The following is a 22,851-nucleotide window of genomic DNA, read 5'->3' as shown; positions in this document are numbered from 1 at the left end:
AAATACTTCAATTTTCAATTTTTCACACTAATGGAAAACTGCATTGCTTGGCCTGTAAAGGTAAACCAAACAGTTGGCGCGTACAGGTCAACCAAATACTGTGCAAGTGAACCAAACACTCAGCATCTATAGGTAAACTGAACGCTCAGTCTGTATACGTGAACCAAATGCTCATTGTTCAGGTGAAGCGAACACTCGGCCTGTACAGGTGAAGCGAACACTCGGCCTGTACAGGTGAAGCGAACACTCGGCCTGTACAGGTGAAGCGAACACTCGGCCTGTACAGGTGAAAAACAAAGACAAGTCCAGCACAGGAGGGCCTTCCAAGCCTGTGCCGATCATGATGCCCTAACTAATCTAAAGGGTCATCCAGAACTCAAAACATTGGCTCTATTCTCTCTCCATAGATGCTGTCAGACCTGCTGAGATTTTCCAGCATTTTCTGTTTTTGTTGCCCATCTCTAGTCCTGCCTCTGCAGTGCCATGGAAGATCAGCCCTGTGTGCATGACGGAATCAGTGTTGCTCACTGAATGACCAACCTTCACCTCTGGAGTTGTAACAGTGAGACTGTTTTTCCAAAATAAACCGAAAATGTGATACTTGCATGAGCAAGACAAATGATCCCAGATACTTCCTGAAGACTATGTAAAGGGTAGAAGCAGAACATCAAAATTCTGCAAATATTATCAAGGTGCAGAGAATAATTCAAACTAATCAGCACGCTTCATGTGTTATAAACAGCTCCTTTGCATCTTAAGGTCATCAGAAATGGTTAGTAACTTATACCCAACACAGGCAGCTGCTGAGGATCAATGGAAACAGTGTGGCTTATTGAAATACTGAGTGAAATTTCAAAATTTGTGAATTATACCAAACTTGGAGTTGTGGCAAACAGTGAGGAAGCTGCCAGTCATCAACAACAGGATAATTGCAGAGTGAACAGACAAATGGCAGATTGAATTTAATACAGGGAAGTGTGTGAGGTGATGCATTAGGAAGAGACAATAACAGCACGATTCTAGAAAGAATGCAGGGGCTTGGAAGTTCATGTATCTTTGGGGGTGGCAAAATATATGAATTATGGGCTTTTTAAATAGAAGCATTAAGTACAAAAGTAGGGAGATTATGCTGAACCTTTATAATGTTCTGGTTGAGCCCACCTAGTTTTGCATAAACTTCAAGTCACCACATTTGAGGAAGAATGTGAGAGGGTGCAGAGGAGATTTACCAGAATGGTTCCAAGGAAAGAGAGATTTTAGCTACAAGGATAGGTTAGGCTGGAGAAGCTTTGATTTTGATTTGATTTATTATTGTCACATGTATTAGCATACAGTGAAAAGTATTGTTTCTTGCTTACTAAGCGTACTGTTGCTGGGGTTATTCTCCTCAGAGCAAGGGACATTTGGGAAGATTTAATACAGGTACACGAGATGATGAGAGCTTTGGATAAGGTAGAGAAAGGAACTATATCCATTCACTGATGATGTGAAAATGAGGAGGCACAGATCTAAGGTTTTGGGCAAGAGGTGCAGAACAAATGCACAGAAGAACTTTTTTATACCCAGTAGCTGGTAATGACCTGGAACGTACCGCCTACGTGGATGGTGAAGTGGAGACAATCAATGAATTCAAAATGAAATTGAATGAGAACGTGAAGGAAATAAACCAGGGCGACAATGATGGAGCAGGGAAATGGGACTAACTAGTTTGCTGTACAAAGAATTAGCACAGAATCAAAGGGCCAAAGCCGCCTCCTCTGATACAAACTGTATTTCCCATCTATTCTCAGGATTTCCTCCCATGCAGAAAGTGGTAATGAGATTCTCTCATTGAGAACACAGGTGTGCCTGGTGAAATAACGGTCTAAAGATAAGTTGCTCCTACGGATATGAATCAGTACTGTTGTGGGAAGCACTTCCTGCCTAGACCACATTCAGCTCACACAAAGGGGCAGCGAGACAGTGCGAGCATGCACTCATTGCATTAACACAATCCCCCCCATACTATTCAGGATCACAATAAGGTATTGATTGGGATCGTATCATGGAAGAGGTCATAATGATGTGATTTGGGCAGGATAACAGAGAAGTGAGGAATGGGATCGCAACAGGATATAGGGGTCATAACAAGATGGAAAGGGCAGAGAAAGCATGGGGTGGGATCACAGCAAGACGGGGTAGGGAGAGGGTTGAGGAAGTTATCTTAACAAGCAGCTTCAAACTAACAGGTCAGGTTTGAGAATACTGAAGTGGTTTACATGAAAAGGTTGCTGTGCATGTCAGTTCATGATACAAGATGTGGGATTGTTTAACAATATCGGGTAGTGTCTGTTCACTCTTCCGTGATTCACTGAATGTGCTTGCATCAGTTTCTCATGGGCATTAGTTATGGACCAATTCAGAAACTCCAAGGTACATTATTAAGTTAGCTGAGACTCCAATTATTTTTGATTTTGGCATTAGCCTGAGCTTATGGTTTTTTGCTCCAGGTTGATTCTATTGACCCACTAGGAAGCTTTTATCAAAACAAACTTTATTTAATAATACAGTTTAAATATAACAAAGAATTAGCATAACCTTTAACAGTTGAAATACTGAAATAAGCATGATAAGGTACAATTCTTAGCTGCTATTCTATCTCTATTAGTTCTAATTTAAGCAATATTTCTCATAGACCGAACTCTTTTTCAAACATCAGTTAGCAAAAACAACACAGGCTTTCTCAACGTAAAGTGTCAATCCATATGAAGTTTTGAATGTTCCCTCCTTCGATCATGTCGAAGTTAGGTATGTCCCCATTGTACGATGATCCACGTCTTTTGTCAAGTATAAAACAAGACAGTTGAAGTAGGTTTGGGACCATAATAAGGTATTGATTCGGATCAGGATAACAAGGAAGTGAGGAGTAGGAATCGCAGCAGGATATAGGGTGATAACAAGATGGAAAGGGCAGACAAAAGCGTGGGGTGGGATCAGAGCAAGATGAGGGGAGTCAAGAAAGTTATCTTAATGAGTGGCTTCAAACTAACAAGTCAAGCATGAGACTACTCAAGTGATTTTTAAGAACATAGAACCCTACGTGGAGGGTTTACGTGGAGATATGCTGTGCATGTCACTTCATGAGCCTGTATGGCGGGGAAATCTCAGCAAGCAGCATACATCTTGGTCTGACACTTACAAGTGACTCAAACAACATAGAGGAAATGGAATTTGAGACCGGGGAAACACACAAGGATTTGATTTGATTTATTATTGTCACATATATTAACATACAGTGAAAAGTATTGTTCCTTGCGCTCTATACAGATAAAGCATACTGTTCATACAGAAAGAAATAAAACAATTTAGAATGCAGTGTTACAGTCATAACTAGGGTGTAGAGAAAGATCAACTTAATGCAAGTTAAGTCCATTCAAAAGCCTGACAGCAGCAGGGAAGAAGCTTTTTTAAATTTCAAATATATACTTTATTCATAAAACTCTCAAATAAGCCATTGCAATACGACATATCTGATAATTACAAACAGTGCAAAAAAGACATTTTTACAGTACTGCACGATGCTTACTTACAAGACATTACATTCATTACATTTCAGTCCTTTAAACTATATATGTTCATCAGATTTCACCGTGTGCTGTTGTTCTTTTCAGATTAGCACACAATTACGCAGTCCGAGGGTGTTCTGCAGTTACCGGGCCCTTGGTCTGCCTTGGTTGAAAGGCAGTGTAGTCTTTCCCCAGTATGACTTTGCAGTGGCTGCCCCAAGCTTGAGCGCGTCCCTCAGCACGTAGTCCTGGACCTTGGAATGTGCCAGTCTGCAACACTCGGTCGACGACAAATCTTTACACTGGAAGATCGGCAAGTTTCAGGCGAACCAAAGTGCGTCCTTCACCGAGTTGATGACCCTCCAGCAGCAGTTGATGTTTGTCTCGGTGTGCGTCCCGGGAAATAGCCCATAGGGCACCGAGCTGCTCGGGATGAACCTTGACAAATACCACTGCATCTCACTCCAGACCTTCTTTGCAAAAGCACGTTCCATGCGGAGGTGTGCGACCATCTCATCATCCCCGCAGCCGCTTTGAGGGCAGTGCACGGTGCTGTTGAGACCTCGAGCCTGCATGAAGGATCTTATGGGAAGTGCCCTCCTCACCACCAGCCAAGCCAGGTCTTGATGCTTGTTTGTGAGTTCTGGTGATGAGGCATTCTGCCGGATAACACTGACAGTCTACTCGGGGAACCATCTGACAGGATCCACCATCTCCTTTTCTCTCAGGGCCTCAAGGACATTATGTGCTGACCACTGCTTGATTGCCATGTGGTCAAAGGTGTGTTTCCCAAAAAATTTCTCCACAAAGGACAGGTGCTGCAGTACAGTGCAACTACTTGGAGAGTTCTAAGCCACTATGGCCAGACCCATCCTCCGCAATACTTGGAACAGGTAGAATCTCAAAAAGTAATGGCACTTGCTGTTAGCATACCGAGGACCTACGCACATCTTGATGCAGCTGCATACAAAGGTAACCATCAGGATGAGGGCGGTGTTGGGAACGTTTTTCCCTCCATCCTCTAGAGATTTGGGAACCGCTTCCTTCTGGACATGATCCATCTTTGATCTCCAGATAAATTTGGAGGTGGCCTGGTCACTGCTGCTGCGCAGGATTTGGGGATAGGCCAGACCTGCGCCACATACAACAACACGGACAGCACCTCGTACCGGATGACCAGGTTTTTTTCCAGTGATAGAGAGGGAGCGTTACTCCCCCAAGCCCAATTTTTGCTTGCTTTGGCGACGCACTCTTCCCAGTTTTTGGCACATGCCCCTGCTGCTCCAAACCATATCCCGAGCACCTTAAGGTAATCTGCCCTGACGGTGTCAATAGGACCAAGGATCGATCAGCCGAATTCCCAAAGAACATGGCCTCGCTCTTGCCCCGGTTGATTTCGGCACCTGAGGCTAGCTTGAACTGCTCACAGACTTGGAGGAGCCTGCAAACAGATGAGGGGTCCAAGCAGAAGACAGGCACGTCATCCATGTACAGGGAGGCTTTGACCTGCGTGACTTCGCTGCCTGGGATTGATGCATTTGATGCAGGGAAGAAGCTATTCTTGAATGATCAGACTCAGTATAATTTGTTATTCTAAAATATCAAGGACTAGCAATCAGCCATTCAACTTTAAAAGGTTCACTTTAGATGAATGAGGAACGCACTGAATCTAATTGATTGGAAAGGCATTCAACAGCATTTAAACAAAGGGTGGGTAGAATGCCTTTAAAGACCTTTTGGCTAAGATCACGCATCGATCGGATCAAGCTCAAGATGTCAGGTTCAATCTTGTGTGTCTCTCTTGTGGGGACCATGAGTTGGTTCAATTTGAATGTGTTTTTTCAAGCAAGCAAGAAGATGGATTCAGGTCTGTCTGCTCCATGCTTGAGCACTGGCTTTTGTAACTTTAAGAATGGAGTGAAGTTTTTTCTTAAAAGAATGCCTTTAAAGACATACTGCTGAACATGGGGACCAAATAAACACTGGATGGAAGAGTACCCTGCAGAGGAATAAATTTAGTCGCTGGGACAAACGGGCAAGGCATGGGAGATATATAGGAACATACAAAAACACAATAAAAGAGCAATCAGTGGGGCAAAGAGAGCTCTTCTGTCATAAGAAGAAATTCTTTCAGTATTTCAGCGGTAAGAAGATAAAGATCAGCTAAGAACAACAACAGCGTGTTGGTGAGGCCTCACCCGGAATACTGCATACAGTTTCGATCCCCTTACCTAAAAAAAAATATTGTAGCATTGGAGGCAGTTCAAAAGAGATTCACCAGGCTAATTCCTGGATGAGAGGGTTGTCCTATCAAGAGAGGCAAAATAATCTGGGTCTGGATAGATGGTGAGATGTTTTCACCAGTGGGAGAGTCTCAAACAAGGGGATGTAGCTGCAAGATAAAGGGCCAGTCATTTAAGATAGCTGAGAGAAATTTCTTCTCACAGAGGGTGGTGAATCTCTGGAATTCTCTGCTCCAAAGGGTGATGGAGGCTGGATCATTGGAAGTATTTAAAGCGGAAGTTGGTAAATATTTGCTAGATCAGGGAATAGAGGGGAAATGACAATAGCAAAGGAGTTGAGGCCAGCATAGATCAGCCATGATCACAGTGCTTGGCGGGGCAGGCTTGAAGGCCAGTTGGCCTATTCCTGCTTCCATTTCTTGTGTTCTTGTGTGTATGAAAGATGTACTCTGCTTAACAATGGGGACCAAAGCACACCAAGTGATTACTTCCTCCACTAGAAAGATTATGGCCAGAATTTTACTGTCCCACCCGCCACAGAAATTGGAGTGGGCAAGGGGTGGTCCAGGCAAAGGTCTATGGATTTTACAGTTTTGGGACGAACAAGGCCAGAAAATCCCGCCCTATGAATAATGCACCTTCCATAAGCAGGATAAGCTAACTCGAGTCAATAATGAGGCTCCATGAAGGTTTTAGACAACAGGGTTCGAGTCAACTAATGGGATAAGTCATGCTGACTGTCCTGAAAACATCCACACTGATAAATATTTATCCCAGACTCCTCCCTACCATTTTACATGAGCACCCGAAAAGCAGGCCAATTCCAACCTTTCCATGTCAAGGATGTGCTGGCAGCTATGTTTTAAGTGATGCTAATTTTACGTGGGAGATTTGTGATAGTGCCCCTGCCTCTGAGCCATAAGCTCTGGGTCCAGGGTCCCACCCCAGGGCTGGGATTTTTGTGCCCTATCCACCGCCGCCGGACTTGATGGTGTATAATGTGACAAAACAGGCTGAGTATCAACCTGCAAATCCTTCCAAATACTTGCCAATGGCAGGTCGTAAGAGTGGGAGAGAATCCTGGTCAGTCATGTAATGGAAAGGATTTTAGAGCTTCTACCATCATTATCCACAGCTTCAGACTACAACATACTGCCATAGCAATTGCCTTAAGTGAACTGCAGCACACCGCCCCTAATTTTACAAGCAGCATCTTATAATGCACCACCTCGTGGGCTACTGGGGAATTGATAAATCAACCAAACCCAGAAACCAGATTGGTGTTGAAAGGCAGGTTATTGTGCCTGTCAGCGAGTCTTTCATACAGAAAATTGAGATGGAGTATTTTGTCTTAATCTGCGGATGCTGTTAAGAACGTTCTCTGGAGACTAGATTACTTTTTGTTTTGGAACGCATTTTGGGCTGGCTAACCAAAATAAAAAGTTGTCCACCTACACTATTAATTTATACAAATACACCCACTCCAATCCCCTATTCAGCGTTGAGTAACTGAAGTCTTTGAACTCAATGTGTCATGCAAAGGTACAATACCAACGAGCATGTTTACTTGTGCTGTGGTGAAGCTGGAAAATACTGACATATTAGTTAATAAATTTAGCTATGTAAACAAGTAAGCTTTCCATTAGACAATTATGTGATATGTTTTTGAAATTCTAGGAAGGATAAAGGTTACCGCACTATATTTAGAAATGTGACTTTTATATAATGAGTAAATCAATGTGGTTATTGTTGAACTGTAGATGGTGTGTATTTTGACGTCAATTTTGGTCATGTACAATTATTTTTAACCTTTATTTCTTGAGGAAACATATTAAGCCATGGTATGGTTCTGTGGGCAGTGGTAGTCCTCCGAGAGGTTGTCCTTTAGATGGACAATAGCTGTGGGAGTTAATCATAGAATCCGACAGTGCAGAAGGAGGTCATTCAAGCATTGAACTTGTACCAACCACAATTCAATCCAGACTCTATCCCCATAATCCTATGTTTTTACCTTCAGGGGCAATCTAGCATGGGCAAACCAACTAACCCACACAGCTTTGGACTGTGGGAGGAAACCAGAGCATCTGGGGGAAACCCATGCAGACGCAGGGAGAATGTGCAAGCTCCACACAGATCCAAGGCTGGAATTGAACCCGGGTCCTTGGCGCTATAAGACAGCAGTGCTAACCACTGTGCCACCATGCCACCCAAGAGTAATATGAGTTATTTGACTTGGATCTATTTACTTGCGGCAGTTTTTTTACCACTTCGCGCTATTTCCCTATAAGGCTGTTTAACAGGCAGCTAATGTTGCAGTTGTATAGAGCGTCGGTTAGGCCGCATTTAGAGTACTGCATCTAGTTCTGGTCGCCTTACCACCGGAAGGACGTGGAGATTCTGGAGAGAGTGCAGAGGAGGTTTACCAGGATGTTGCCTGGTATGGAAGGACTGGGTTATGAGGAAAGATTGAGCAAACTGGGGCTGTTTTCCCTTGAAAGATGGTGACTGAGGGGGGATCTAATAGAGGTAAGATTATGAAGGGTATAGATACAGTAAACAGATGTAAGCTATTTCCTACGTTAGAGACACACAGTATGAGGGGCCACGGGCTTAAGGTGAGGGAGGAGAGGTATAACACAGATATTAGAGGGAGGTTTTTCACACAGAGGGTAGTGGGGGTATGGAATGCTCTGCCAAGTAAGGTGGTGGAGGCAGGCACGCTGGAGTTGTTTAAGAGTAACTTAGGCACATGAGTGGGTTGGAGATGGGAGGATATAGGAGATTGTTTTAGATAAAGTTCATTAGCAGGGGGACGTCCCTTGTAATGTAAAAGGATATGGTATGATGATAATGTTTTTTCTCTTTTAATTCACAGGTTTTAAGTCGGTCCGCCTTGTTGTCCAACATGGGGCATACACGTGATGGGTCGTACTTGGGCTGCTCTTGAATGTTTTAGATTGGCCTAGTGCTTCATGTCGTTAGTGTATGCTTAAACTGGACCAGATACTGGGCAACACGACAGCTCAGTGACTATCACTGTTTGCTGTGCAGATACATGGATTTGGGCCGGTGTCTGTGGGAGTTTGCGCATTCTCCCCGTGCTTGCGTGGGTTTTCTCCGGGTGGTCTGGTTTCCTCCCGCACCCCAAAGATGTGCTATTAGGCTGATTGGAAGTAATAAATTGTCCCTAAATTAGTTTCCCTCAATGTGGATTGCCATAAAAACAATAGATAGGGGTCATGGGTGGAGGGGGGGGACTGGTGGCGTTAAGATGGCGGCGCCGGCTCGTTGGGCCGAAGGGCCTGTTTCCCGGGCTGTTTTTGTTCTTTGGATGGTTCTGACTGTGTTACAGCTAGAGTTACCCAGAAAAAGTTAGAGGAATTAAAAACCACTTCTAATTTTGACATATGTGAATTCCCGCAACCCACCACAAGGCCTTGAGTCCACGACCAACTCCCAACTTTTCCAGTCTCCCCATTGGACTCGTCCCATCTCCCCCCACAACTACCCCGCCACGGACTAACCCCTGACCTCTCACAGGATGACACCACCTCACACCCCCTCTGATACGCACCCTTGACTACCCAACTCAATTGCCACTGCACTGGAAGTTATGGCATTTGGTCAGGAGTGTGATTGGAGTCATAGTGATAAATGACTTGGTCTATTGTGGACCAGCAAGGCCAAGGATTTCTGTTTGACTACTTGACAGTGAGTTTCTGGGGTAGAAGAACAAAGGATCTTGGAAGTACAAATGTACCAATCACTAAAGGTTACAACACAGGTTAACAAGACCACTAAAAAAGGAACCTAAGCACTAGAGTTTATTTCTAGAAGAACAGAATTGAAAAGTAGGGAAGTTATGGTAAACCTGTAACGGACCTTGGTTAGACCACATCTAGAGCACGTGTGCATTTCTGCTCACAATATCATAAAGAGGATATAGAATAACTGGAGAGGATGCAAAAATGATACAAGAAATGCCTGGCTTCACTTTCCAGGAAAAGATTAACAGACTGGATCTCAGCCCTTTGGCTAAGATTAAGGTCGGATCAAGCCTAAGATGGGTTATCTTGTCAGCTTGGATCTTGTTTATCTCTTGTGGGGACTATGAATTGGATTTAATTTGAATTTGGTTTTTGGAGCCAGCGCGGAAATGGGTCTGCCTGATCCACTCTGAGTGTTGGCTTTGTAACTTTAAGGATGGTGTGAAAATAATTTTAAAAAATGATTAATAAACTGTGTCTCCTCATGAAAAAAAATAGGGTTGAGCACTGATATAATATTAAACCTTTGACATGTGATGCAGAAAGATTGCTTCCACATATGGGGAACAGTATAACTCTCTGTTACTAGAGAGGTGGTGCTCGACAGACTGGAGGGGCTGATTGTGGACAAGTCCCCAGGACCGGATGGAATGCATCCGAGGGTTCTGAAAGAAATGGCGGAGGTTATAGTGGATGCCTTGGTGGTTATTTTCCAGACGTCGCTGGATTCCGGGGAAGTGCCGGAAGATTGGAAAACGGCTAATGTTACGCCGTTGTTTAAGAAGGGTGCCAGGCAAAAGGCGGGGAATTATAGGCCGGTTAGTTTAACGTCTGTGGTAGGTAAAATGTTGGAATCCGTCATTAAGGAGGAAATTGCGAGGCATCTTGAAGGGAATTGCTTGATAGGGCAGACGCAACACGGTTTCATTAAAGGGAAGTCGTGTCTGACAAATTTACTGGAGTTCTATGAGGATGTGTCTAGGGCAGTGGATAGAGGAGAGCCGGTGGATGTGGTCTTTCTGGATTTTCAGAAGGCGTTTGACAAGGTACCTCACAAGAGGTTATTGCAGAAGGTCAGGGGACATGGAGTTGGGGGTAGGGTGTTAGCGTGGATAGAGGATTGGTTGTCAAATAGGAGGCAGAGAGTGGGGGTCAATGGGTGCTATTCGGATTGGCGGTTGGTGACTAGTGGGGTGCCCCAGGGGTCGGTGCTGGGGCCTCAGCTATTTACCATTTATATAGATGATCTGGAGGAGGGAACCGAGTGCAGGGTGTCGAAATTTGCTGATGACACCAAGATTGGGGGAAAGGCATATTGTGCGGAGGGTGTGGAGAGTCTGCAGAAGGATCTAGATAGGCTGGGCGAATGGGCCAGGAAATGGCAAATGGAATTTAATGTTGGCAAGTGTGAGGTGGTCCACTTTGGTAGGAAGAATGGTAGGAAGGACTATTACTTACGTGGCGAAAAACTGCAGCAGGCGACGGTGCAGAGGGACCTCGGGGTCCTTGTGCATGAGTCGCAAAAACCCAGCTTGCAGGTGCAGCAGGTGGTCAGGAAGGCGAATGGGATGCTGGCCTTCATAGCGAGGGGGATTGAATATAAAAGTAGGGAGGTCTTGCTGCAGCTGTATAGGGCATTGGTGAGGCCGCAGCTGGAGTACTGTGTGCAGTTTTGGGCGCCGCACCTGCGCAAGGATATTTTGGCCCTGGAGGGAGTGCAGAGGAGGTTTACTAGGCTGATACCGGAGTTGAGGGGATTGAGCTATGAGGAGAGGCTGAATAAACTAGGCTTGTACTCGTTAGAGTTTAGAAGAATGAGGGGAGATCTCATTGAGACGTATAAGATGATGAATGGGATGGATAGGATAGAGGTGGAGAGACTCTTCCCGCTCAAAAAAGACAGTAGGACTAGGGGGCACAGCCTCAAGATAAAGGGGAGGCAGTTTAGAACGGAGTTGAGGAGGAACTTCTTCACTCAAAGGGTGGTGAATCTCTGGAATTCTCTGCCCGTTTGAAGTGGTGGAGGCTGCCTCGCTAAATATTTTTAAGAAGCAGGTTGATGGGTTCTTGATAAGAGAGGGGATTAAGGGTTATGGGGAGAGGGCGGGAAAGTGGAACTGAGCCACGACAGATCAGCCATGATCTTATTGAATGGCGGGGCAGGCTCGAAGGGCTAGATGGCCTACTCCTGCTCCTATTTCTTATGTTCTTATGTTCTTAACATGGCAATCTCAAGCAGCTTTCAGTCCAGCATTGTCTGTGTACTATTGAACCCTTGAGGTACCCTTCTCATTTTAATATCCATGCTCCATGGAACACCTGGAAGCCTTCAAAATCACAGCAGCATTCCATTCCACAGAAGGGATTCCCCTTCTCTCTCAGAAGCCACAGGTGTTAGAAGATCCCTTTGAAGTCCTCAGACTGACAGGAGATGTCAGTTTCGGGGGGGGGGGGGGGGGGGGTGGGGGAGGATGGGGTGATTCCCTTCTGCAGCCTGGATGAGCAGCAGGTGCAGCCTGGCCATTTTGATCTGCTCTGATTAACAGCTGCACAACAGATCACACAGTTCATGTAGACATAATCCAGTAAGCCCCATTCCACCAGAAGTGCTCACTCAGCCCCATTCATTTAACACTGCATTTTTTAGGTTTCTGAGCCTACAGAAAAGCTCAGAAGCCTCAAAAAGCTTTGTGTTCATGCAATTGTGTGCTCCATTACCTTGAACTAGCCTTTGTTTGACAGGTTACATCAATTACCCACCAGCTAGGAGCTTTGTTTGGTTTTCTTTCCCTTTATGGTTAAATGCATTTCAAATGCTTTCTAATATTGCAATTAGAAAAGAGGATGCAAAACCTCCTGGCTAGTGGGTAATTGATACAACCTGTCAATCAAAGGTAGAATGTTTATAAACATTGTGGTTAGGAACAAAGGCAGGAACTTCAGATGCATTCAGCCGTTCAAGGAAAGAAAAACAAAACAAAGCTCTGGCTCATGGGTAATTGATGCTGGCACGGTCGCACAGTGGTTAGCACTGCTGCTTCACAGCTCCAGGATCCTGGGTTCAATTCCTGGCTTGGGTCACTGTCTGTGTGGAGTTTGCACATTCTCCTCGTGTCTGCGTGTGTTTCCTCCGGGTGCTCCGGCTTCCTTCCACGGTCCAAAGATGTGTGGGTTAGGTTGATTGGCCGTGCTAAGAAATTGCCCCTTAGTGTCCAGGGATGCATAGGTTAGAGGGATTAGTGGGTATAATATGTAGGGATATGGGGGTAGGGCCTGGGTGGGATTGTGTTCGGTGCAGACTTGATGGGCCAAAGGGCCTCTTTCTGCACTGCAGGGTTCTATCATTCTATTACAGGACAGGTGGACAAAGATGGTCAATAAAGCAGATGAAATGATTTTCTTTATTGGGCAAGGTTTTGAACACAAAAGCAAGGATGATGGAACAGTATAAAATGCTGGTTAGGCTACAGCTGCAGTTTTGTGTACAGTGCTGATCATGGACATAATCACTCTGTAGAGAGTGCAGAGGAGATTTACAAGAATGTTGCCGAGACTCAATAAATGCAGTATAAGAGACTGAATAGGCTAGTGGTGTTTTCCTTAGAACAGAGGAGGCTAAGGGTGACCTAATTGAGATGTACAAAATTATGAGTGGCGTAGACAGCAAAGATTTGTTTCCCCTGACTGAGGGCTCATTACTAGGGGGCACAGATTTAGGGTGAATGCTAGAAGGATCAGAGGGGACCTGAGGAAAAACATTGTCACCTAGCAGATGATGGTGTGTGCCTGGAATTCACTGCCTAAATTGATTGACGCTGAAACGCTCAACTCATTTAAAAGATACCTCGATCTGTAGCTGAAGTGCTGTAACCTGCTGGAAAATGGGATTAAAATGAGCGGCTAGTTTCCTTTTTTCACTTTTTTGGCCAGTGCAGTCATGATGGGCTGAATGGCCACTTTCTACATCCAATATCCTCTCCCCTTAACTTTCCTCAGCAACTTCCCATGCAGGTAGATGATACCACACCTAGCCCTTTATCCCCTCCCTTCTCACTGCCCAAAGCCTCAAATACTCGTTCCAGATGAAATAGCGATTTACTCATACCTATTTCCATTTAGCATACTGTGTTCACTGCTCAAGAAATGGTCACCTCTATCCTGGAACATAGGAACAGGAGCAGAAGTAGGCAAATCCAGCCCTTCGAGCCTGCTCTGCCATTCAATTAGATCATGGCTGATCTCTCCCTGGTCTCAAATCCACCTCCCCACCTGTTCCCCATATCCCTCTTTCCCTTTTTGATTAGGAATATGACTATCTTCTTCTGGAAACCATTTACCAATTCAGACTCCACCACGCTATGGGGTAGCGAGTACCACAAATTCACCACACTTTGCAAGAAGTAGTTCCTTCTTATTTCCATTTTAAAAAAATCGCCTGTCAGCCTATATCTGTGACTTTTTGTTCTAGACTGCCCCATAAGAGGAAACATTTGGTCTACATTTACTTTATCAATTCCTTTAAAAATTTTATATACCTCAGTCAGATCCCTTCTCATCCTTCTAAACTCTAGTGATTACAAGCCCAAACTGTTTAATCTCTCCTCATACATCAAACCCTTCATCCCCGGAATCAATCTGGTGAACCTCCTCTGAACTGCTTCCAAAGCCACTACATCCTTCCTCAAATAAGGAGACCAAAACCGGCCACAATGCTTCAGATGTAGTCTCACCAACACGCTATACAACTGCAGCAAAACTTCTCTACTTTTAAACTCCAGTCTTTATGCAATAAATGCCAACATCCCAATCACCTTTTTAAATACATTTTGTATCTGCATACAGGCTCTCTGCGATTCATGAACATAAACATCCAGATCCCTCTGCCTGGATGCATTTTGTATCTGCTTTCCGTTTAGGTAGTAATTTGCCTTTTTGTTTTTTTCTGCCAAATGGATAACCTCACACTTATCCATGTAAATGCCATCTGCCAAATTTTAGCCCATTCTCCTAGCCTATCCTCATCCGTCTGTAGAATCTTCATACCCTCTTCATTGCCTGCTTTCCCATCTATTTTAGTTTCATCCACAAATTTTGCTACGTTACACTCTGTCCCTGCCTGCAGATCGTTTAGAAAAATTGTAAGCAGTTGAGGTCCGAGGACTGAGCCCTGCGGCACCTCGGTAGTTACATTTCACCAGCCAGAGAAGGACCCATTTATTCTGACCCTCTGCTTCCTGTCAGTCAGACCAAGCACAGACTGGGTGACCACTTTTAGTTTTATTCCTTCATGGGATGTGGGCATTGTTGGCTGGGCCAGCATTAATTGCCATCCCCGACGGCACTTAAGAGTCAACCGTATTGCTGAGGTTCTGAAGTCACATGTAGGCTGGGAGCATTGCCAGGGCAGTGCCTGCCCATGCCCCTCTCCTTGGGGCTATACTTACTTTCACGCCCTTGGGGGGAGCTGCGCAGATACATGGATTTGGGCCAGTGTCTACGGGAGTTTGCGCATTCTCCCCGTGCTTGCGTGGGTTTTCTCCGGGTGCTCCGGTTTCCTCCCACACCCCGAAGATGTGCTATTGGGCTGATTGGTGTAACAAATTATCCCTAAATTAGCCTTCCCTCAATGTGGAATGCCATAAGCATAGACAAGGGTCATGAGTGGAGGGGGACTCATAATGTTAAAATGGTGGCGTGGGCTCGTTGGGCCGAAGGGCCTGTTTCCCGGGCTGTTTTGTTCTTTGTTTACTTTTGGCCAAACCTATTGAGATGTGTGTATATATAGCGAGGGAAGATAATTTGGTGAGCGGACTGGATAATTATGTTTGAATTTATTGAAATCTATTAAAATCAGGTTCATGCCCATTATGATCATAAACCTGATTATTGTCACCAGCAAAGGGCAGGGAAAATCAGAGATCGCGATTTCCAGTTTGCTCTGGATTTTGCGCCTCCCCCCCCCCCCCCCGCAATCCTGCACGTGGTGAGTGAGGGCTCAAGATCCCACCCTCTGTTTCTGTCTCCACAGAAGCTGTGTGGCCTGTTGAGTATTTCCAGCATTTTCAGTTTTAACATTCTGTAGCAAGCTGTGCTGCTCACCGTTCCACTCATACTGGTACCTGCTGTCCACCTAGAGCTCAGATCCACACTTATCAGTTGTCCAGTTACCAATGAATGACTTGCTCCTTTGAGTGAAAATGGGGTTTCTTTAGGGTCGGAGTGACTCAATTCCCTTTTGGTCGGCTTAACGATCCAATACCTGACTCGACCGCTCCTGGATATTGCTAATAATGAGGTCATGTGGTCAAGATTTGGTCCCAATGGTGGTAACTTGCATTGAGTTGTGTAGATCTAGTTGGACAAGAAATGAGAGGCTAATTAGTGCTCTGCAAGGAAGTTAATTAAACTTCAGCAGTACCCCAGACTCTGCTAGGCTCTTGACCTGGAAAGTGCAGTGTTCCTAACCAGGGAGATAAACATAAAAACATAGAAACTAGAAGCAGGAGTAGGCCATTTGGACCTTGGAGCCTGCTCTGACATTCATTTTGATCATGGCTGATCATCAAATTCAATATCCTGATTCCTCCCTTCCCCGTCTCTCCCCGTATCCCTTAATCCCTTTAGCCCCAAGAACTATATTTAATTTCCTCTTGAAATCTCACAAGGTTTTGAGCCCAACTACTTTCTGTGAGAGTGAATTCCACACATTCATCACTCTCTGGGTGAAGAAATTTCTCCTCACCTCAGTTCTAAAAGGTTTACCCCTCATCCTTAAACAATGACTCCTAGATTTCACACTCAATTTCACAAACAAGAAATCTCCAATAATTTCAAATTTGTTGGTTTAGAGTCTCTTAAACTCAACTCCATGTGTGACTGAAAAAGGACTCTGATTATATTCATAAAAGACATAGGAGCAGAAGTCTGCTTCATCATTCAATGAGATCATGAATAACCTGATGTGATGGTTCTCAACTCCACTTTCCTACCTTTATCCCCATAACCTACCTATCTGTGTGAAGTTTGCACATTCTCCCTGCATTTGCAGGGTTTCCTCTGGGTACATCAGTTTCCTCCCACACTCCAAAGATGCGTGAGTTAGGTTGATTAGCCAAGCTAAACTGCCCCTTATCAGGGGATTAGCAGGGTAAATATGTGGGATTACGGGGATAGGGCCTGGGTGGAATTGTTGTCAGTGCAGGCTTGATGGACCAAATGGCCGCCTTCTGCACAGTAGGGATCCTATCATTCTGACCCTTGATTTCCTTGCTGATAGAAAATTTGTCTTAGCCTTGAACACACTTAATGAATCACCCTCCCCAGCACACAGTGGTGAAAAATTGCACAGATTCACTACCCTCTGAGAGAAGAAATTCCTCTTCATCTCTATCTTAAATGGGCGACCCCTTACTCTGAGATTATGCACTTTGATCTTAGACTCTCCCAAAAGGAGAAACAATATCTACCCTGTCAAGCTCCCTGAGAATCCTATGTGTCTCAATTAGGTCTTGTCTCATTCTTCCAAGCTCCAATGGGTACAGGCCCAACTTACTCAGCCTCTCTTCACTAGAATATCTTTCCATATCCAAGATCAGCACAGTGAACCTTTTCTGGACTGTCTCAAATGCCAGCATATCTTCCCTCACATAAGCAGAGCAAAACTGTTCATAGTATTTCATACATATCTATTACAAACCCCTGAAAGTAATTTTGTTTGAAGGATAAATATCGGCCAAAACACTTTGGAGAACTCCCCTACCCTTCTTTGAGTAGTGCTGTGATAACACAACTGAGTGGGCACACTTGGTTCAACAGCTCATCTGAAAGAGAGTGCTTCCAACAGTGCAGTGCTGCACCAGTGTGTAGATTTTGCATTCAAGTCTTTGGAGTGGGGTTTGAATCCACAACCATCTGACTCGGAGGCAAGAGTGTTGCCCACCAAGTCAAGGCTGACACAAATCCGTGGCAATAGTGAGATCAGTCTTACTTCGAAAAAGGTACACCCATGATGGATTTGGGTCCAAATTGGAACTTTTAGTTTCTGCAGTGTGGTTATAAATCATCGTTTGATAGGTTCAGCTTAGAACTTCCTGTCTAAATGGACAATCTTTCTCAACGCTAAGATGCAGTTTGGAAGCTGAGTGCTGGTTCGTGGAAAGAAAACTAGTTCAGAAACGAAGCAAAGAGAATTTATGATCAAAGTGCTACGAGTTCTTGATAAACTCTCTCTTGAGAATGTAAATCTAGTTAGAAAAATGGTTGGCAGCAAGTCAAACCCCATTTCGTTCAAATGACAATCCAGTGGGACCCTTAAAAACACTGATTTTCTTCCATTCACTTAAGCTTTAGCAAAACAATACTCACCCTGCAGGAAACACAAGTGATAGAAATAAAAAAGTAATAATTAGCATCTGAAGGGATAAGGCAGACCAATTTATTAAGAATTTTCATAGTGGGTTACTCTGATCTGGTCTCTGAAAACTGAGACAAGATAGGCTGTAGTCATTCATTGGTCTATAGTTATGAAGACATGGTGGTAATATCATTGGACTGATAATCTAGGGGCGGAGGAAAATGCACTCGAGAAATGTATTCAAATTCCCCCCACGATAGATGGTGGAATTTAAATTCAATTAATACAATCTGGCTTTGAAAGCTAGCAGCAGTCTTGGCAAGGTTATCATTGATTGTCATAAAAACCAAGCTGGGTTTTTATTTAGGGAAGGGAGAAAATCTGCTATCTTTACCTGGGGTCTGGCCCGCATGTGACTCTGGGCACACAGCACTCTTAACTGCCCCTCTAAAATGGCATAGCAAGTCACTCAGTTCAAGGGCAATTAGGCATGGGCAACAAAGGGTAGACCTTGTAAGTGATGCCCACATTCTATGAAAGAATAAATTTTAAAAAATCGATGATCAATCACAAAGGCACAAACTCCCCCTGAGTATTTCTGTGTTTTTCTGAAAATAGGAGGTTAATAGCTGAGGTGTTTAATTGAGGTGTTTAAAACGATCAAAGGATTTAGTATGGCAGAAAGAAACTGTTTCCTCAGGCAAGAGTCCAGGATAAGGGGGAACAACTTTAAAATTAGAACTAGGCTGTTCAGGGGTGATGTCAGGAAGCGCTTGTCCACCCAAAGGGTCATTGAAAATTGGAATTCTCCCTCCCCTCCCCCCCCCCTCCAAAGGAACTGTGTGCAGAGGTGCTGAGTTCCCAAGGACTGGCGACTAATTATTGACAAACAGTTTATCTACCTAGGTGAGCAGCTTAAAAAGAAACTAGAAGCAGGAGTAGGCCTTTTGCCTCTTCGAGCCTGCTCCACCATTCATTTTGATCATGGCTGATCATCAAATTCAATATCCTGATCTCCCTTTAACCCTCCATATTCCTTGATCCCTTTAGCCCCAAGAACTATATCTAATTTCTTCTTGAAATTAGAAAGCATTTTGGCCTCAACTACTACTTGTGGTAGTGAATTTCACACATTCACCATTCCCCGGATGATGAATCTCTCATCACCTCAGTTTTAAAATATTTACCCCTTAACCTCAAACTATGATCCCCTGGTTCTGGATTCCCCCACCATCAGGAACATTCTTTCTGAATCTGCCCTGTCTAATCCTGTTAGAATTTTATCAGCTTGTATGAGATTCCCTCTCACTCTTCTAAACTCCAATGAATACAATCATAACTGATTTAGTCTCTCCTCACATGACAGCTCTGCCATCGGTATCAGCCTGGTAAACCTTCGCTGTACTCCCCCTATATCAAGGATATCCCTTCTCAGATAAGGACACCAAAACTATATGCAATACTCCAGGTGGCACAGTGGTTAGCAACAGTGCCAGTACCCAGGTTTGATTCCTGGCTTGGGTCACTGTCTGTGTGGATCTGCACAATCTCCCCATGTCTGTGTGGGTTTCCCCTGGATGTTCCTGTTTCCTCCCACAGTCCAAAAGACATGCTGGTTAGGTGCATTGGCTATGCTAAATTCTCCCTCAGTGTACCCAAACAAGCGCCACAGTATGGTGACTAGGGGATTTTCACAGTAACTTCATTGCAGTGTTAATGTAAGCCTACTTGTGACATCAATAAATAAACTTTAAACTTTAGGTGTGGACTCACCAGCGGCCTGTACAATTTGAATAAAATATCCCTATTCCTATACTCAAAATTGAGCAGAGACTTTATGCACTAGTCGACAATATGAAACTTGAAACTGCCCAATCTGCAGTGGAGAGTGGCCACATCCTCTTGCGTGGATGGTTTGTTCCCCATAGGCCACAAGGCCCACTTCGTATTAGGGTCCGGTGCTACATATGGGTCTAGTTCGCATAACGTTCGGCAGAGCAATACATTACGCTCTATTCTAATGTCTCTCTTTACTTTCAGTTTTGCGTTGTTGTAATTTATGTTCAGGGTAGTGAAAATCTTACTCTTTGCTGTGACAGTGTCGATTCTCACAGTAGTGTTGTTGGAGGCTCAGTGGTTTGGTTGCTCTGACTGAGCCCCAATTCATTCACTTTGCTGATGTTGCGAATCGTGGAGGACTGATTATCTGTAATGTGGCACTTGTCAAAAGAAAGCTGCTGTGATTTTGATCTGTAGTAATTTGCAAAGTGATGCCACTTTCCACATTTGCTGCAGCGTTTACCATTTGCCAAACATGTTGCTCTGTTCTGAGGATGATGGTTACCATAGTTGGGGTACAGTGTGCAGCGTACTGCAAAAACTTCAATTTCTCACCTAAACTCCTTTCTGCTTTTTTTGAAGACTGTTTGTTTGTTTGTTTGTTTGTTTGTTTGTTTGTTTGTTTGTTTGTTTGTTTGTTTAGCATGCAAATACTAGTGACTGTTTGCAATGTTAAATCTTTCTCTCGCAGTGGACTAGATCACAAGACTATTCAATTCCTGACTAACTCAAGGATAAGGGTGCCAAATGCACATTTCTTTGCTAAGACTTTCAATGTTGCTGCATATGATTGTATCAGTTCATCAGATCTTTGGTTTGTAGAGTTAAATACATGCCTGTCGAGTGTTGTGTTATGGGGCCCGTTGTAACGTGTAAGCCTGTACCATTTTTGGCTTAACCAATAATCTAATACAACATATACGCAATTCCTTTTCTAACCTGGCCAGTTGTCCACAATATTTTCGTTGGGTACGAGAGGGTCAATGTGGCAAAGTCCTTGTGCCACAATGCCAATTCCTGCCACCATGTCGAAGTGCTGGGTTTCCAAAGGACTGATAACAAATAATTTATTCACTATCTGAGCAGCCGTTACATGCGGACTCCCATTACATAACCATGTAAGTCGCCACATCATCATGTGACCATTCAGTTCATGATGTTGAGGCTGGACAATCAATTAAACGTTTCAAAAGTGAGACTGATAACAAGTTTTGCCAGGCAAATGGTGTTGAGGGTTGCTAAACCAAGACGGTTTTATGAAGTTGACATATATCTGTAATTGAACGATGATCTAATTCAGTGGTCAAACATTGTTCAAAAGGCTCAGTGCCCCCCTTCCCATTAGCGTTACCAATCGTAGTCCTCCATCTATAACTGTCCCCCTTCCCACCCAATCATCCCTCTTTATAATGGGCTACCCTCCCACAGCCAATTGGAATCAAACAGGCTCTTAATGACCCAGCCTGGACTACCACTCACCAATACTTTACAACTAATACAGGAAGTAAATTAAAGGAACATTTTTAAAAAGTGTTTCTTCTTCACAGTAGCTTGCAGCAAGTTCTGGGAGATGAGTACCTGGAGGGTTGGTAAGCCACAGTCCAAATGCCAGTAATGCTCCTCATCGAGATGAGCATTTGGACTGATGGGTATCAGAGACCCAGAGCACACGGGGGCGGATGTGGTGCAGGATTCCTGTTAAACAGCGGAAACTGTTGCTCGAACGGCTTTTTAATTTGTCCTTCACATTCAGTGTCTTCCCCTCAGCGAGAGCGGAGAGAGACGAAAATGAGCGGCCGTGGAAGGAGTCCCTGAGATTACAGCCGGTAAGGAGCCCTGCACTGAACCCGGGGACCCACCTGCTCCCCCCCCGCCCCCCCTCCTCCAGCCCGACTTCTCCGCCTCGCCTCTAGCTGCTGAAACTAATATCATCTTACTCAGTCTGTGTCAGTTTCCAACGATGTTCTCCAAAGGAAGTCGCTGCGTTGAATAGTTATTAACTGAACGTAAAGACAACCCCAAATAATACAATCCCGGGGAGACTTCTCTAAACTTGCAGTAACATTTTAAAGTAGAAACCCAACCAGTAAAAGTAGTTTGCGAGTTAAGGTGTGAGGGCAACTATCAATGTAATATTCCGTGCGCTTCGCTCGGACTAAACTTCAACTTTTTAATTACAACCCCTGTGTTAAATTTATCTGACAACCTGTTTGATCCTGTACTGCCCCCAGATCCAGAACTAAGTGCACAATTGTCTCCAGATCCTACCTTCAAGTGTCCCAGAGACCCATCCCTTTCCCAGTTCTGGATGCCTTTGGAAAGGGGGATGGATGATGCTGCTTTAACCAGGGATTGGCCTCTGTCTCTTCCCCCGTCCACATTTGGTTCATGCCGCCAGAGAAGACCGCTCTCCTGAGCATTTCAAACTATTCTGGATGTTAGCTTGGATCTCAGATTTGCGGTACTAAGTATGTAAATAAATAAATAAATGCAGGGGAAACTTGGGAACTCTGGACTGGAGTAACTCCAGGCCAAACCACTATTGAACTGCGCATTAGCTCCATGACTCGGGCTGGGTGTCATCACCTTTTTATTTCAAACGCCCTAAGGGCCATGGCTGAGCCAACAAGATAGAAAATATTCAGATTTTGTGTAGGAAGCCTTCAGTTGGGTCAGAAGGCTACTCTTCCCCCCCCCCCCCCCAACCCACTTGAAGTTGTAGGTCTGTCTCTCATTGATTCGGACCTTTTACATATTTGAAAACATTTATTTTTAAAACTTTTCAGTAACAAGTTTTAACAAACGGATGAAAAGTTGAGCCGTGTTTGTGGTTCTGGGGCCTGTCAAATACAAATCTATAACAAGCATTCAGCACTTGGCTCTACAGTAACACTGACCACAAGCTCTCATTTCTAGCAATCCTCAATGCTTATGGTCCTACTTATTAGGGGAAAGCAGTACGTCAGAACAGGAGGAGGTCATTCTTCATTTTTTGGCTAAGATGAAGCATCCGGTTAAGCCCAAGATCAGATACAATGCCTTTTCTTTGTCAGCTTGGATCTTGTCTGTTCCTCTTGTGAGGGCCATGAATTGAAGTTGAATTG

The 22,851-nt window shown here is 44.3% G+C and overlaps 1 protein-coding gene across 1 annotated transcript in view; it reads left to right on the top strand.

The window, feature by feature from the left end:
• The first annotated feature begins 21,509 nt into the window (after nucleotides 1-21,509).
• The window catches only part of LOC145357432 (linker for activation of T-cells family member 2-like), a 71,406-nt gene continuing 70,064 nt past the window's right edge, over nucleotides 21,510-22,851 (top strand). Inside the window, exon 1 of the mRNA XM_080210761.1 lies at nucleotides 21,510-21,573. The gene's annotated coding sequence lies outside the window, so the exon portion shown is untranslated. The remainder of the gene's footprint in view (nucleotides 21,574-22,851) is intronic.

This window comes from Carcharhinus amblyrhynchos, chromosome 23, assembly GCF_965287045.1.
Source record: "Carcharhinus amblyrhynchos chromosome 23, sCarAmb.v2.hapA, whole genome shotgun sequence".
NCBI classification, from domain to species: domain Eukaryota; kingdom Metazoa; phylum Chordata; class Chondrichthyes; order Carcharhiniformes; family Carcharhinidae; genus Carcharhinus; species Carcharhinus amblyrhynchos.
Note: the sequence above shows the minus strand (reverse complement) of the source record. Positions and strands in the feature narration are given on the sequence as shown.